The following is a 5934-nucleotide window of genomic DNA, read 5'->3' on the forward strand; positions in this document are numbered from 1 at the left end:
CCCTGCCGTGAAGAAAGGTGGCTGTCATCTCATCCACAGAGACGGTGACAACCCTCACAGGAGTCCACACGGCTTCCGCACTGGGAGGGTTATGTGTGTGTGTTTATCCACATCCATGCACACAGGTGTGCATGTGTGTCTGTATGGTGTGCGGGCATGTGTGTGTGCACATTGCACGTGCACATGAGTCTGTGTATGTGTATGGTGTGTGGTGATGTCCTGTGAACACATGTGTGTGTTGAGTGTGCCCTGATGTCCTTGCACATGAGTCTGTGTGTGTTGAGCGTGCCCTGATGTCCTCAGACACGTGTCTGTGTGTGTTGAGTGTGCCCTGATGTCCTTGCACATGAGTCTGTGTGTGTTGAGCATACCCTGATGTCCTTGCACGCGTGTCTGTGTATTGAGTGTGCCCTGATGTCCTCAGACGCGTGTCTGTATGTGTTGAGTGTGCCCTGGTGTCCTCAGATGCGTGTCTGTGTGTGTTGAGTGTGCCTGGTGTCCTTGCACACGTGTCTGTGTGTGCTGAGCATGCCCTGATGTCCTCGCACGCGTGTCTGTGTGTTGAGCGTGCCCTGATGTCCTTGCACACGTGTCTGTGTGTGCTGAGTGTGCCCTGATGTCCTCGCACGTGTGTCTGTGTGTTGAGCGTGCCCTGATGTCCTTGCACACGTGTCTGTGTGTGTTGAGCGTGCCCTCATGTCCTTCCACGTGCGTCTGTGTGTGTTGTGCACGTGCGTGTGTCCCAGCCGGCGGGTGAAGGAGCCCCAGGTTGTGAAGGCTGCTCCGACGAATTCAGCCTCGTGGCCTCGACCCTTCTGGCACAACTCAGTGATGGTGCGTTGGCCTCGATCCTGCGTGCCCCCTGTGGGGGGATGCTTCTGCCAAAGCCTGAGCCCCGGGGCTCCCTGTAAGGAGGATCCGGTGAAGTCATGACGAAATATATGCTCAGTGTTAAGCCACAGTGGAGTCCAGATTTTAATCGGAATGCTCGCGGTCACGCGAAGGGAGGCCACGGGACAGGAAAGCAACGTCTGGCCCCCTCTGTTTTCCTCTGCTTCCGAGGGTTTCCTGGTCCTCGTGCAACGACTGCCCGGTACTGTGTCCTGAGCGGGCAGGGAAAAGGCCCGTGTTTCCGTAAGGGGAGCTGGTCTGGGGGCCCGGGGGCCTAGAAATCCCAGTCGGGAAAGGAGAAAAGCCCCCGCGAGGACACGCGCGCCCCTCAGGGACTGTCCACAGCAGGGTGGCGGGCCTTCACCCCGGGGCGGGGGGCCTCTTCATGCTCCCCGCTTCTCTCCGTCGGCCTGTCCAGCGGGCAGTGGGGATTCTCCCTACTCTTTTCCACAGCCTCAGCTGTGCTATGTAGTCCGTGGCTTTGCGCCCCACACTCTCGGTCTCTTCCCACCTGAAGCCCCCGGGGAATCAGGGACGGCGGCTCCTGGCCCGCCAGCCTGGCTGCACGTGGAAGGGACCGTGCTGGGCTCACTGCTTCCTTCGGTCAACAGACCCGAGCACCTGCATGTGCCGCCTGCCCGCCAGGGACCTCACACCCGCGGGAGGACCGCGGACCTGTGGCCCGTGGAGTTTACGGATCAGTGGGGGACGACGTGTACAGGGGCACATGCACAGCCTGGAGGCTCAGCCCCTCTGCGCCCTGCGTGCGCCTCCCCAGGACGGCGAGGACCCACGTGCCGTGCGGCCAACTCAGGACCCAGGATCCTGCCGTCGTCGTGACAGCGGTCCCCGCGCTCACGCCCTTACTGCTGGGGACCAGCCGTGGCACAGGAGGATGCACCCTGCAAGCATGAGAGGACCCTCTGCGTCCGCCGGTCCCCCTTCCCTGCCGGAAGCCCGGCCTCAGCTGCAGGGACACGAGAGGCCCCTGCCGTCCTCCCTGGGACCTGGCGTCTCTGGAGAAAGCTGGCAGGCCCCTGGCCACTCGGCCCTCGTCACTCGTCACCGCGAAGGCACCGGGCGTTCTCACCCCAACCACTTGGAAGCGTCGTTTACCTCAGGCGCTAGGGGACGCGTGTTCGGGAACAGCCAGCGTGAACAGATATGCGGAGCCCGCAAGTGACCCAGAGACGGGACTGTGACCCTTCCCAGGAATGGCAGCAGAAGGAAGCATTCAGGAAGCTGAATCTGGCTGTGGTTCAACCCAGCATTTAGTGAGCACCTACTACAACCTACCATCGCTGTGTGTCCAGGGCACAGGTCGGGGCCACGGGCACCCACGAGCCGCAGGCTCCCCGTGCCGCGAGGCTTCCCGCTGAGTTCCTGACCTTCTGTTGACCGAAACGTCAGCATGGAAAATGCAGACTGTTTCAAGGAGGATTTACATTTTAGGCCACACTGCTTCAGAGGCGAGCCTCTCTCGCCTCATGGGAGGGCCGTGTGGGAGCCCGGGGGTGGGTCTGCCCAGCCTCCGCCAAGAAGGGGCCACAGGGTGGGGCCGAGGGCGTGAGGCTTCACCGGGCGCGTCTGCGCACCCGTGGGCCGCCCGGGTCCCACAGCAAAGGCGGTTCATCGGTGACAACACGCGTTTGGTGTCGGTGAATGTATAATATCATAAGCCGTGCTGGTGGGGAGGCACGTTTGATACCTAATGCTTTCTTGGTCCCACATCTAAAGGATTTCAGGAGATGATTAGGGAAAATAAAAACAGAATGGACAGTTAAGAAAAGCAAATTGGAGGGTATAGAAAAATTTAATTATTCTAATGAGACGCCTCTTTGAGAGTTCTTTTCTTCATCAGGCCCAAACCTGACTATTAATTAAGTTGTGCCACTAAAAAGGAGAAAAGAAATCACCTGTAACTTTTTCTTTAAGCGCTGCTTTGTAACCTCTAGTCCTTCGTGCCTACTCTGGGTACAAGGGCATAAACCTGTAATTAACAGCCCCTTATTGCCGCTACAGTAGTAATTGCCGAGTGTAGCCCTAAGGTAGGAATAAAACCCTCTCTCCCCCTCCCGCCTCGCCGCCTGCAGCGGCACTGCCTGCACGATTCGGATCCCGCCAGGACCTCACCTGCCACGACACCTGGGCTACCCCGGCCGTTCCCGCACCGGGGCCTCTCCGCGAGGCCATCCGTACACAAGCCTTGAGAATCCCCGCCTCGCAGAGCAGCCGGGCAAGAAAGGAAACAAGAAAACCATACAGGCCGGGCAGAGATTAGATTATCAATTATCATGAGACCAGACCGTCTGCGATTTCAAAGGCCTGGGGACCGAGGGGGCTGATCTCGGTCGGGGGAATCCCGCGTTACCCACGCGTCCCCACCCGCAGGGCCGGGAGCTGCGAGAGAACACGTCTTGTGGCCGTGAGCCATCGGCCCGGTCCCACGCTGACGGTCCGCCGGCCATGGCCTTGTCGGCGGCCGGCACCCTGCGTCTGTGCCATCATCGTCCAGGACACCGAGGACGCTGGCCCTCCGTCCCTGAACTTCCAGTTCTCATGCGGGCCAAAGACGGCTGAGCGCGGCCGACCGGTGATCCCTGCGCGGCCCTGATGCTGGGGCTCCCCCGTCCCCGTCACACGCAGGAACGGGCAAGGAAAACACACAAGTTTGGAAGCAAAACTTCGGGGACTGACATCACTTCCTGATTAGACTTCAGGGGACCTTTTTTTTGGTTTTGCTTATTTTGGGATTTTTCCAGTGGGATTAAGGAGACTTCATTTGACCCACAGTGTCTCAGAACTAACCAGCACAATGGAAAATTAATGTAATGTTTATCGATACAGAGAAAAGTCCTCTGGCTAAAAAGATAGGAAATAAAGAACAATTACATCGTCATGCGGTCACAGGACTGGTTAATGTACAACTCCCAGGTGCTATGCCCTGCACCGGAGTGAGATTCCTGCCGCTCTCGTGAGTCTGCCCTCTCCAACCCCCCTCAGCCCGCTCGCCCACCGGCCCAGCCTCTGTGTGCAGCCCCAGGCCCCGGCCTGAAGGCCGCAGAGGCAGGAGACCCCACAACAGCAAACCCGGCCGGACAGCTTCTGAAGGCCTCCCCCCCACAAGGGAACAGCCAGCTCTCAGTTGCCCTGGACCTCATTTTAATTTTCACCAACTTGAATTTCCAAATTATTGTTTTTTAATAGCACAGCCTCTAGGACAAAGTGGCCTACGTGGTGTTATTTCATCAAATATGTTAGATCCGACCTTAACTTCACACTGTGCTTCAACGTAGCTTCAATAAATGAAATATACAGGACTTTTCTTTCTCATTTTGTTTTTGAGGTTTGTGGAAGGATCTCTTCTCTTGCGTAAAAATAGGACATAATTATTTCAACCCACTGAGCAAGGATAAGTCAGTGTTCTTTTTAAGACCACCTACAACCCCAACTTCCAGAGGCAATCATTTCAACCCTCCTTCTGTATGTTTTTACGTTTTGACATCATACGGTTCCTACCACTGAAGTTTACTTTTCTCTGAGACTCACCTAACGTACAGCTTTCCGTGTCCTTGAAAATGCTATAGGAGCTTCGGAGACCACGCCGCAGTCCACGGCGCCACACGGTAGCACAGCAGCGGTGACCACAACTTCTCCCGCTCTGTGGAGCCTTGCTCTGGTCCCATTAGTCGCGCAAGGACCCAGCGCGTTAGGCACTGCCATCCCCACGCTACACGAGAAAGAAACGCGAAGCAAAGAGGTTCCGCATCTCATCCGAGGTCCCACGGCAAGGCCACACACCCTGCACAAACCGGGTGGGGCCCCAGACCGGCCCACACCCCGCCCTCCCCTCGGCATGCACCCTGCCTGCCCATCGCGGACCGCCAGCGTCCCATCCCTCTCCGGACTCCATCTGCATCCAGAACCATTGCGATGCGGCCACATTTATTTATTTCACTCTTTCTTCTTTCCTGTTGCGACAGTTAATGGTGGTGCAAGGTAGGGGGAGGCAGAAGCAGAGACCCCAGATGTTCCATAAACCAAGGGAAGGCCCGAGGCTGGTGTGCCCCGTGGGCACCAAGGAGAGGCCACTCTGTCCTGCCAGTTCTGGATCGTCTTCTGACAGCCCAGAAACGGGCGAGGTCCCCTGTGACACAGTCGAGGGGCCCAGACTTCATCGGGAAGAAAGAGACCCAGCTCACACCCTCCAGCTCTGTGTGCGTGGGGCTCCGGGAAGTGGTGTTGGTGGGGATCACGTCAAATGATGCTGCCTCTCCTTAAAATATCCAAAGGGCCAACCAACTCAGAGAAAAATAAAGAATGAACATTTACTCCAGGACACTGACCCGGTGGCCCGTGGGTCACCAGGCATCATCCACAGAAAGCCCCTCGTGGGTGTGTGTGTGGCGGGGAGGGGGGGAGGGGGCAGCATCACAGAAACCAGATGTCATGACCACCAACTGGCACCTTGGGAGCATGTAAGAAAAGATATTCAAACAAATGGGTTTCCCCTCCCACTTTAAAACTAACAATCCCGGGGCATAGAGACCACACCCTTGTTTTCTAAACAGACACAGCGAACATCCTTCCCTAGCTGCCGGCCCTCTGACATCTTCACAATCCGAGCCACTTAAAAATTCTTCAAAAATGGAAGCCAGTCCTCTCTGAACTGGTCTCTCCCGCTACCTACTCGTGAGTCAGATGGCTCGTCCAGACGCGCCAGAGACGGAACGAGTGCCAAGTTGAGAGATGTTTCGCTTTTATGTGTGTGCTTCTTTGAGATAAAATAAAATGACACGTAATCTTGAATTATGTCATGATGCATGGTGCTGCGATTTCCTGGAAAATGTGGAGCTAATCAGTTATTCATTCAGGAATTAACTACAGCACCAATTGTCAGATTAAACTCCTTTAAAATGCTCAGCGTCCTTTTCTCGGTGTTGACACTCTAAGCACACTGGGCCCTTTGTGCACACTGAAGCAGGCAAGAGGAGAAGGCTTTCTCCTGTGCCAAACGGAAAAAGAAAACAAAAGTATCCTTTG

This window comes from Acinonyx jubatus, chromosome D3 (assembly GCF_027475565.1).
Source record: "Acinonyx jubatus isolate Ajub_Pintada_27869175 chromosome D3, VMU_Ajub_asm_v1.0, whole genome shotgun sequence".
Classification (NCBI taxonomy): Eukaryota; Metazoa; Chordata; class Mammalia; order Carnivora; family Felidae; genus Acinonyx; species Acinonyx jubatus.